At 43.9% G+C, this 11786-nt stretch overlaps 1 long non-coding RNA gene across 4 annotated transcripts in view; it reads left to right on the forward strand.

Moving 5' to 3' along the window:
* LOC307181302 overlaps positions 1-7542 on the forward strand; it is a 305894-nt gene extending 298352 nt beyond the window's left edge. For all 4 annotated transcript variants that reach the window (XR_013826380.1, XR_013826381.1, XR_013826382.1 and 1 more), the window contains one exon: positions 7491-7542. This is a non-coding gene — a long non-coding RNA (uncharacterized lncRNA). The remainder of the gene's footprint in view (positions 1-7490) is intronic.
* The last annotated feature ends 4244 nt before the right edge of the window (positions 7543-11786 follow it).

The following is an 11786-nucleotide window of genomic DNA, read 5'->3' on the forward strand; positions in this document are numbered from 1 at the left end:
GGGGGAAGTGAGACTTCATTGTAGTGCAGATTTCCTTTGCAAGCTTGCTTGGTTGGCCAAAAAGGGCGTATGCGTTTTTTCCTGAATATATTCAGGAAAAAACGCATACGCCCTTTTTGGCCAAGTGCATCATTGCGGACGCTCTGCCTCTTTTCCTATGCTTTCAGTGCAATTCCAGTCTACCTCCTGAAATCGGTTTCCTGCAATTCTGCCCCGCTTTCAAGTCCTCTTGGCAGCCTTACTTCAGTGTATTTTTGGACGATAGCTGTCATTTATAACTCTGCAGGTTTGTGAATTACAGTGCCCCTGAGCTCCTTTCTTCAACTCGCTTTCTTGTGACCTGGCCGCAACACCGCATGATGGCTTCAGACCCTAATCTGGTTCCGACACGGCACGCTGAGCCTTTGGTTAATTCCTCTTCCTGGTGGGAAATGAGAGTTAAATTTGCCCGTCCAGACACCTCCAGCTAGTCTCTCATTGGTTCTCGCTATTCCTGTTCATCTTCCGCAGAAATTGCAAACTGGGCCAAACAGGAGGTTAAAGGCGCTGACTCTCCAAGTTGGGAGTGTGTTAGAAAGCATCTGGAATGTTGCACCCGAGTACCAGGGGAGGAAAACTGAGACATATTTGAACACGTCTCCCGATCACATGGTTGATCATATTCTAGGTTCCACATGCATGTTTTAGCTGAAGGAAGAATACCTTAAACCTGGGTAGTTGAAACCCGTGGAATGTGTACCATGCAATATGACTTCAAAGGGTCTTCATTTGCTCACCGAACCTCTCCAATCCTATCACTGCTGCGTTTATGCCCTGTACACATGCTCGATTCTCTTTCGGAGACATAGCAATCCATAGGTTTTAAGATACTTACTAGTCAGGTACATTCTTAGGCGTTTAATATGCGGTGTTGAGTCCATTTCGTTGAGCAAGCAGTAGCTCTTGTCTATTGCATATTTGGCTTAAGGAAATTTATCTGTGCTCATTTCAATCTCTGGTTTCATACAGCACCCCAACTCACCTTTACCCTTAAGCAAGCATAAGTTGGTTTTCTAAATTTGAGAACCTGTTCTGTTCTGTAATTCAGTTCCTGTGTAGCCAAGTTTACATTCCGTGTATTACTGATATCTTATGATGTTTCTTTTTCTGTGTGACTTATTTCAGTTAAAATCATCGTACCTGAATCCACTCATTATGCTGCTACGGGCCTGATGACATAGATTTCATTGCTGAGTGATACTGCATTGTACGTAAGTACCACAAGTTCTTTATCCATTTTTCACTTTCTGTGATATTGAACTTGTACGGTAAACGAGGTTCTTGTAAACAGAGGCGTCCCAAACATTGCGGTGGCTTTGTCTTTTTGATTTTAATTTCCCTAAGCTATAGGACCATAAGTGGAAGTGCCCTAGGCTCTGTTGCTTTGTTTTTTAGATGTTTCAGGAAACACCATACACTTCTCCCGAGTGTCTGTTGGCAATTTACATCCCGCCCATCAGCATAACAAGGCTCCCAGTTCTCCATGGCCTGTCCTGCCTTTCTGGATTTTACACTTTTTTCAGATGTCCCTTTTGACCGGGGGGAAGTGAGACTTCATTGTAGTATTGTAGTGCAGATTTCCTTTGCAAGCTTGCTTGGTTGGCCAAAAAGGGCGTATGCGTTTTTTCCTGAATATATTCAGGAAAAAACGCATACGCCCTTTTTGGCCAAGTGCATCATTGTGGACGTTCTGCCTCTTTTCCTATGCTTTCAATGCAATTCCAGTCTACCTCCTGAAATCGGTTTCCTGCAATTTTGCCCCGCTTTCAAGTCCTCTTGACAGCCTGACTTCAGTATATTTTTGGACGATAGCTGTTATTTATAACTCTGCATGTTTGTGAATTACAGTGCCCCTGAGCTCCTTTCTTCAACTCGCTTTCTTTTGACCTGGCCGAAACACCGCAGGATGGCCTCAGGTCCTAATCTGGTTCCGGAACGGCACGCTGAGCCTTTGGTTAATTCCTCTTCCTGGTGGGAAATGAGAGTTAAATTTGCCCGTCCAGACACCTCCAGCTAGTCTCTCATTGGTTCTCGCTATTCCTGTTCATCTTCCGCAGAAATTGCAAACTGGGCCAAACAGGAGGTTAAAGGGACTGACTCTCCAAGTCGGGAGAGTGTTAGTAAAGCGTCTGGAATGTTGCACCCGAGTACCAAGGGAGGAAACCTGAGACAAATCTGAACAGGTCTCCCGTTCACACGGTTGATCATACTCTGGGTTCCACATGCATGTTTTAGCTGAAGGAAAAATACCTTAAACCTGGAGAGTTGAGACCCATGTAAGGGGTACCATGCAATATGACTTCAAAGGGTCTTCATTTGCTCACCGAACCTCTCCAATCCTATCACTGCTGCGTTTATGCCCCTGTCCACACGCTTGATTCTCTTTTGGAGACATAGCAATCCATACGTTTTAAGATACTTACTAGTCAGGTACATTCTTAGGCGTTTAATATGGGGTGTTGAGTCCATTTCATTGAGCAAGGAGTAGCTCTTGTCTATTCCATATTTGGCTTAAGGAACTTTATCTGTGCTCATTTCAATCTCTGGTTTTATGCAGCACCCCAACTCACCTTTCCCCTTAAGCAAGCATAAGTTGGTTTTCTAAATTTGAGACCCTGTTCTGTTTTGGAATTCAGTTCCTCTGTAGCCAAGTTTACATTCCGTGTATTAGTGATATCTTATGATGTTTCTTTTTCTGTGTGACTTATTTCAGTTAGAATCATCGTACCTGAATCCACTCATTATGCTGCTACGGGCCTGATGACATTGATTTCATTGCTAAGTGATACTGCATTGTACGTAAGTACCACAAGTTCTTTATCCATTTTTCACTTTCTGTGATATTGAACTTGTACGGTAAACGAGGTTCTTGTAAACAGAGGCGTCCCAAACTTTGGGGTGCCTGTGTCTTTTTGATTTTAATTTCCCTAAGCTATAGGACCATAAGTGGAAGTGCCCTAGGCTCTGTTGCTTTGTTTTTTAGATGTTTCAGGAAACACCATACACTTGTCCCGAGTGTCTGTTGGCAATTTACATCCCGCCCATCAGCATAACAAGGCTACCAGTTCTCCATGGCCTGTCCTGCCTTTCTGGATTTTACACTTTTTTCAGATGGCCCTTTTGACCGGGGGGAAGTGAGACTTCATTGTAGTGCAGATTTCCTTTGCAAGCTTGCTTGGTTGGCCAAAAAGGGAGTATGCGTTTTTTCCTGAATATATTCAGGAAAAAACGCATACGCCCTTTTTGGCCAAGTGCATCATTGTGGACGTTCTGCCTCTTTTCTTATGCTTTCAATGCAATTCCAGTCTACCTCCTGAAATCGGTTTCCTGCAATTCTGCCCCGCTTTCAAGTCCTCTTGGCAGCCTTACTTCAGTATATTTTTGGACAATAGCTGTCATTTATAACTCTGCAGGTTTGTGAATTACAGTGCCCCTGAGCTCCTTTCTTCAACTCGCTTTCTTGTGACATGGCTGCAACACCGCAGGATGGCTTCAGGCCCTAATCTGGTTCCGGCACGGCACGCTGAGCCTTTGGTTATTTCCTCTTCCTGGTGGGAAATGAGAGTTAAATTTGCCCGTCCAGACACCTCCAGCTAGTCTCTCATTGGTTCTCCCTATTCCTGTTCATCTTCCGCAGAAATTGCAAACTGGGCCAAACAGGAGGTTAAAGGCGCTGACTCTCCAAGTTGGGAGTGTGTTAGAAAGCATCTGGAATGTTTCACCCGAGTACCAGGGGAGGAAAACTGAGACATATTTGAACACGTCTTCCGATCACATGGTTGATCATATTCTAGGTTCCACATGCATGTTTTAGCTGAAGGAAGAATACCTTAAACCTGGGTAGTTGAAACCCGTGGAATGTGTACCATGCAATATGACTTCAAAGGGTCTTCATTTGCTCACCGAACCTCTCCAATCCTATCACTGCTGCGTTTATGCCCTGTACACATGCTCGATTCTCTTTCGGAGACATAGCAATCCATAGGTTTTAAGATACTTACTAGTCAGGTACATTCTTAGGCGTTTAATATGCGGTGTTGAGTCCATTTCGTTGAGCAAGGAGTAGCTCTTGTCTATTGCATATTTGGCTTAAGGAAATTTATCTGTGCTCATTTCAATCTCTGGTTTCATGCAGCACCCCAATTCACCTTTACCCTTAAGCAAGCATAAGTTGGTTTTCTAAATTTGAGACCCTGTTCTGTTCTGTAATTCAGTTCCTGTGTAGCCAAGTTTACATTCCGTGTATTACTGATATCTTATGATGTTTCTTTTTCTGTGTGACTTATTTCAGTTAGAATCATCGTACCTGAATTCACTCATTATTCTGCTACGGGCCTGATGACATAGATTTCTTTGCTGAGTGATACTGCATTGTACGTAAGTACCACAAGTTCTTTATCCATTTTTCACTTTCTGTGATATTGAACTTGTACGGTAAACGAGGTTCTTGTAAACAGAGGCGTCCCAAACTTTGGGGTGGCTTTGTCTTTTTGATTTTAATTTCCCTAAGCTATAGGACCATAAGTGGAAGTGCCCTAGGCTCTGTTGCTTTGTTTTTTAGATGTTTCAGGAAACACCATACACTTCTTCCGAGTGTCTGTTGGCAATTTACATCCTGCCCATCAGCATAACAAGGCTCCCAGTTCTCCATGGCCTGTCCTGCCTTTCTGGATTTTACACTTTTTTCAGATGGCCCTTTTGACCGGGGGGAAGTGAGACTTCATTGTAGTGCAGATTTCCTTTGCAAGCTTGCTTGGTTGGCCAAAAAGGGCGTATGCGTTTTTTCCTGAATATATTCAGGAAAAAACGCATACGCCCTTTTTGGCCAAGTGCATCATTGTGGACGTTCTGCCTCTTTTCCTATGCTTTCAATGCAATTCCAGTCTACCTCCTGAAATCGGTTTCCTGCAATTCTGCCCCGCTTTCAAGTCCTCTTGACAGCCTGACTTCAGTATATTTTTGGACGATAGCTGTCATTTATAACTCTGCATGTTTGTGAATTACAGTGCCCCTGAGCTCCTTTCTTCAACTCGCTTTCTTGTGACCTGGCCGCAACACTGCAGGATGGCCTCAGGTCCTAATCTGGTTCCGGCACGGCACGCTGAGCCTTTGGTTAATTCCTCTCCCTGGTGGGAAATGAGAGTTAAATTTGCCCGTCCAGACACCTCCAGCTAGTCTCTCATTGGTTCTCGCTATTCCTGTTCATCTTCTGCAGAAATTGCAAACTGGGCCAAACAGGAGGTTAAAGGGACTGACTCTCCAAGTCGGGAGAGTGTTAGTAAAGCGTCTGGAATGTTGCACCCGAGTACCAGGGTACGAAAACTGAGACATATTTGAACACGTCTCCCGATCACATGGTTGATCATACTCTAGGTTCCACATGCATGTTTTAGCTGAAGGAAGAATACCTTAAACCTGGGTAGTTGAAACCCGTGGAATGGGTACCATGCAATATGACTTCAAAGGGTCTTCATTTGCTCACTGAACCTCTCCAATCCTATCACTGCCTCGTTTATGCCCCTGTACACATGCTTGTTTCTCTTTCGGAGACATAGCAATCCATAGGTTTTAAGATACTTACTAGTCAGGTACATTCTTAGGCGTTTAATATGCGGTGTTGAGTCCATTTTGTTGAGCAAGGAGTAGCTCTTGTCTATTCCATATTTGGCTTAAGGAACTTTATCTGTGCTCATTTCAATCTCTGGTTTTATGCAGCACCCCAACTCACCTTTACCCTTAAGCAAGCATAAGTTGGTTTTCTAAATTTGAGACCCTGTTCTGTTCTGTAATTCAGTTCCTGTGTAGCCAAGTTTACATTCCGTGTATTACTGATATCTTATGATGTTTCTTTTTCTGTGTGACTTATTTCAGTTAGAATCATCATACCTGAACCCACTCATTGTGCTGCTAAGGGCCTGATGACATAGATTTCATTGCTGAGTGATATTGGTTTGTTAGTAAATACCACAACTTCTTTATCCATTTTTCACTTTCTGCGATGTTGAACTTGTGCTGTAAACGAGGTTCTTGTAAACAGAGGCGTCCCAAACTTTGGGGTGGCTGTGTCTTTTTGATTTTAATTTCCCTAAGCTATAGGACCATAAGTGGAAGTGCCCTAGGCTCTGTTGCTTTGTTTTTTAGATGTTTCAGGAAACACCATACACTTCTCCCGAGTGGCTGTTGGCTATTTACATCCCGCCCATCAGCATAACAAGGCTCCCAGTTCTCCATGGCCTGTCCTGCCTTTCTGGATTTTACACTTTTTTCAGATGGCCCTTTTGACCGGGGGGAAGTGAGACTTCATTGTAGTGCAGATTTCCTTTGCAAGCTTGCTTGGTTGGCCAAAAAGGGCGTATGCGTTTTTTCCTGAATATATTCAGGAAAAAACGCATACGCCCTTTTTGGCCAAGTGCATCATTGTGGACGTTCTGCCTCTTTTCCTATGCTTTCAATGAAATTCCAGTCTACCCCCTGAAATCGGTTTCCTGCAATTCTGCCCCGCTTTCAAGTCCTCTTGGCAGCCTTACTTCCGTATAATTTTCGACGATAGCTGTCATTTATAACTCTGCAGGTTTGTGAATTACAGTGCCCCTGAGCTCCTTTCTTCAACTCGCTTTCTTTTGAGCTGGCTGCAGCACCGCAGGATGGCTTCAGGCCCTAATCTGGTTCCGACACGGCACGCTGAGCCTTTGGTTATTTCCTCTTCCTGGTGGGAAATGAGAGTAAAATTTGCCCGTCCAGACACCTCCAGCTAGTCTCTCATTGGTTCTCCCTATTCCTGTTCATCTTCCGCAGAAATTGCAAACTGGGCCAAACAGGAGGTTAAAGGCGCTGACTCTCCAAGTGGGGAGAGTGTTAGTAAAGCGTCTGGAATGATGCACCCGAGTACCAGGGGAGGAAAACTGAGACATATTTGAACACGTCTCCCGTTCACACGGTTGATCATACTCTGGGTTCCACATGCATGTTTTAGCTGAAGGAAGAATACCTTAAACCTGGGTAGTTGAAACCCGTGGAATGGGTACCATGCAATATGACTTCAAAGGGTCTTCATTTGCTCACCGAACCTCTCCAGTCCTATCACTGCTGCGTTTATGCCCCTGTACACACGATTGATTCTCTTTCGGAGACATAGCAATCCATAGGTTTTAAGATACTTACTAGTCAGGTACATTCTTAGGCGTTTAATATGGGGTGTTGAGTCCATTTCGTTGAGCAAGGAGTAGGTCTTGTCTATTCCATATTTGGCTTAAGGAACTTTATCTGTGCTCATTTCAATCTCTGGTATTATGCAGCACCCCAACTCACCTTTACCCTTAAGCAAGCATAAGTTGGTTTTCTAAATTTGAGACCCTGTTCTGTTTTGGAATTCAGTTCCTGTGTAGCCAAGTTTACATTCCGTGTATTAGTGATATCTTATGATGTTTCTTTTTCTGTGTGACTTATTTCAGTTAGAATCATCATACCTGAATCCACTCATTATGCTGCTACGGGCCTGATGACATAGATTTCATTGCTGAGTGATACTGCATTGTACGTAAGTACAACAAGTTCTTTATCCATTTTTCACTTTCTGTGATATTGAACTTGTACGGTAAATGAGGTTCTTGTAAACAGAGGCGTCCCAAACTTTGGGGTGGCTGTGTCTTTTTGATTTTAATTTCCCTAAGCTATAGGACCATTAGTGGAAGTGCCCTAGGCTCTGTTGCTTTGTTTTTTAGATGTTTCAGGAAACACCATACACTTCTCCCGAGTGTCTGTTGGCAATTTACATCCCACCCATCAGCATAACAAGGCTCCCAGTTCTCCATGGCCTGTCCTGCCTTTCTGGATTTTACACTTTTTTCAGATGGCCCTTTTGACCGGGGGGAAGTGAGACTTCATTGTAGTATTGTAGTGCAGATTTCCTTTGCAAGCTTGCTTGGTTGGCCAAAAAGGGCGTATGCGTTTTTTCCTGAATATATTCAGGAAAAAACGCATACGCCCTTTTTGGCCAAGTGCATCATTGTGGACGTTCTGCCTCTTTTCCTATGCTTTCAATGCAATTCCAGTCTACCTCCTGAAATCGGTTTCCTGCAATTTTGCCCCGCTTTCAAGTCCTCTTGACAGCCTGACTTCAGTATATTTTTGGACGATAGCTGTCATTTATAACTCTGCATGTTTGTGAATTACAGTGCCCCTGAGCTCCTTTCTTCAACTCGCTTTCTTTTGACCTGGCCGAAACACCGCAGGATGGCCTCAGGTCCTAATCTGGTTCCGGAACGGCACGCTGAGCCTTTGGTTAATTCCTCTTCCTGGTGGGAAATGAGAGTTAAATTTGCCCGTCCAGACACCTCCAGCTAGTCTCTCATTGGTTCTCGCTATTCCTGTTCATCTTCCGCAGAAATTGCAAACTGGGCCAAACAGGAGGTTAAAGGGACTGACTCTCCAAGTCGGGAGAGTGTTAGTAAAGCGTCTGGAATGTTGCACCCGAGTACCAAGGGAGGAAACCTGAGACAAATCTGAACAGGTCTCCCGTTCACACGGTTGATCATACTCTGGGTTCCACATGCATGTTTTAGCTGAAGGAAAAATACCTTAAACCTGGAGAGTTGAGACCCATGTAAGGGGTACCATGCAATATGACTTCAAAGGGTCTTCATTTGCTCACCGAACCTCTCCAATCCTATCACTGCTGCGTTTATGCCCCTGTCCACACGCTTGATTCTCTTTTGGAGACATAGCAATCCATACGTTTTAAGATACTTACTAGTCAGGTACATTCTTAGGCGTTTAATATGGGGTGTTGAGTCCATTTCATTGAGCAAGGAGTAGCTCTTGTCTATTCCATATTTGGCTTAAGGAACTTTATCTGTGCTCATTTCAATCTCTGGTTTTATGCAGCACCCCAACTCACCTTTCCCCTTAAGCAAGCATAAGTTGGTTTTCTAAATTTGAGACCCTGTTCTGTTCTGTAATTCAGTTCCTGTGTAGCCAAGTTTACATTCCGTGTATTAGTGATATCTTATGATGTTTCTTTTTCTGTGTGACTTATTTCAGTTAGAATCATCGTACCTGAATCCACTCATTATGCTGCTACGGGCCTGATGACATTGATTTCATTGCTAAGTGATACTGCATTGTACGTAAGTACCACAAGTTCTTTATCCATTTTTCACTTTCTGTGATATTGAACTTGTACGGTAAACGAGGTTCTTGTAAACAGAGGCGTCCCAAACTTTGGGGTGCCTGTGTCTTTTTGATTTTAATTTCCCTAAGCTATAGGACCATAAGTGGAAGTGCCCTAGGCTCTGTTGCTTTGTTTTTTAGATGTTTCAGGAAACACCATACACTTGTCCCGAGTGTCTGTTGGCAATTTACATCCCGCCCATCAGCATAACAAGGCTACCAGTTCTCCATGGCCTGTCCTGCCTTTCTGGATTTTACACTTTTTTCAGATGGCCCTTTTGACCGGGGGGAAGTGAGACTTCATTGTAGTGCAGATTTCCTTTGCAAGCTTGCTTGGTTGGCCAAAAAGGGAGTATGCGTTTTTTCGTGAATATATTCAGGAAAAAACGCATACGCCCTTTTTGGCCAAGTGCATCATTGTGGACGTTCTGCCTCTTTTCTTATGCTTTCAATGCAATTCCAGTCTACCTCCTGAAATCGGTTTCCTGCAATTCTGCCCCGCTTTCAAGTCCTCTTGGCAGCCTTACTTCAGTATATTTTTGGACAATAGCTGTCATTTATAACTCTGCAGGTTTGTGAATTACAGTGCCCCTGAGCTCCTTTCTTCAACTCGCTTTCTTGTGACATGGCTGCAACACCGCAGGATGGCTTCAGGCCCTAATCTGGTTCCGGCACGGCACGCTGAGCCTTTGGTTATTTCCTCTTCCTGGTGGGAAATGAGAGTTAAATTTGCCCGTCCAGACACCTCCAGCTAGTCTCTCATTGGTTCTCCCTATTCCTGTTCATCTTCCGCAGAAATTGCAAACTGGGCCAAACAGGAGGTTAAAGGCGCTGACTCTCCAAGTTGGGAGTGTGTTAGAAAGCATCTGGAATGTTTCACCCGAGTACCAGGGGAGGAAAACTGAGACATATTTGAACACGTCTTCCGATCACATGGTTGATCATATTCTAGGTTCCACATGCATGTTTTAGCTGAAGGAAGAATACCTTAAACCTGGGTAGTTGAAACCCGTGGAATGTGTACCATGCAATATGACTTCAAAGGGTCTTCATTTGCTCACCGAACCTCTCCAATCCTATCACTGCTGCGTTTATGCCCTGTACACATGCTCGATTCTCTTTCGGAGACATAGCAATCCATAGGTTTTAAGATACTTACTAGTCAGGTACATTCTTAGGCGTTTAATATGCGGTGTTGAGTCCATTTCGTTGAGCAAGGAGTAGCTCTTGTCTATTGCATATTTGGCTTAAGGAAATTTATCTGTGCTCATTTCAATCTCTGGTTTCATGCAGCACCCCAATTCACCTTTACCCTTAAGCAAGCATAAGTTGGTTTTCTAAATTTGAGACCCTGTTCTGTTCTGTAATTCAGTTCCTGTGTAGCCAAGTTTACATTCCGTGTATTACTGATATCTTATGATGTTTCTTTTTCTGTGTGACTTATTTCAGTTAGAATCATCGTACCTGAATTCACTCATTATTCTGCTACGGGCCTGATGACATAGATTTCTTTGCTGAGTGATACTGCATTGTACGTAAGTACCACAAGTTCTTTATCCATTTTTCACTTTCTGTGATATTGAACTTGTACGGTAAACGAGGTTCTTGTAAACAGAGGCGTCCCAAACTTTGGGGTGGCTTTGTCTTTTTGATTTTAATTTCCCTAAGCTATAGGACCATAAGTGGAAGTGCCCTAGGCTCTGTTGCTTTGTTTTTTAGATGTTTCAGGAAACACCATACACTTCTTCCGAGTGTCTGTTGGCAATTTACATCCTGCCCATCAGCATAACAAGGCTCCCAGTTCTCCATGGCCTGTCCTGCCTTTCTGGATTTTACACTTTTTTCAGATGGCCCTTTTGACCGGGGGGAAGTGAGACTTCATTGTAGTGCAGATTTCCTTTGCAAGCTTGCTTGGTTGGCCAAAAAGGGCGTATGCGTTTTTTCCTGAATATATTCAGGAAAAAACGCATACGCCCTTTTTGGCCAAGTGCATCATTGTGGACGTTCTGCCTCTTTTCCTATGCTTTCAATGCAATTCCAGTCTACCTCCTGAAATCGGTTTCCTGCAATTCTGCCCCGCTTTCAAGTCCTCTTGACAGCCTGACTTCAGTATATTTTTGGACGATAGCTGTCATTTATAACTCTGCATGTTTGTGAATTACAGTGCCCCTGAGCTCCTTTCTTCAACTCGCTTTCTTGTGACCTGGCCGCAACACTGCAGGATGGCCTCAGGTCCTAATCTGGTTCCGGCACGGCACGCTGAGCCTTTGGTTAATTCCTCTCCCTGGTGGGAAATGAGAGTTAAATTTGCCCGTCCAGACACCTCCAGCTAGTCTCTCATTGGTTCTCGCTATTCCTGTTCATCTTCTGCAGAAATTGCAAACTGGGCCAAACAGGAGGTTAAAGGGACTGACTCTCCAAGTCGGGAGAGTGTTAGTAAAGCGTCTGGAATGTTGCACCCGAGTACCAGGGTACGAAAACTGAGACATATTTGAACACGTCTCCCGATCACATGGTTGATCATACTCTAGGTTCCACATGCATGTTTTAGCTGAAGGAAGAATACCTTAAACCTGGGT

Source organism: Stenella coeruleoalba (assembly GCF_951394435.1).
Source record: "Stenella coeruleoalba genome assembly, contig: scaffold_103, whole genome shotgun sequence".
Lineage (NCBI taxonomy): Eukaryota > Metazoa > Chordata > Mammalia > Artiodactyla > Delphinidae > Stenella > Stenella coeruleoalba.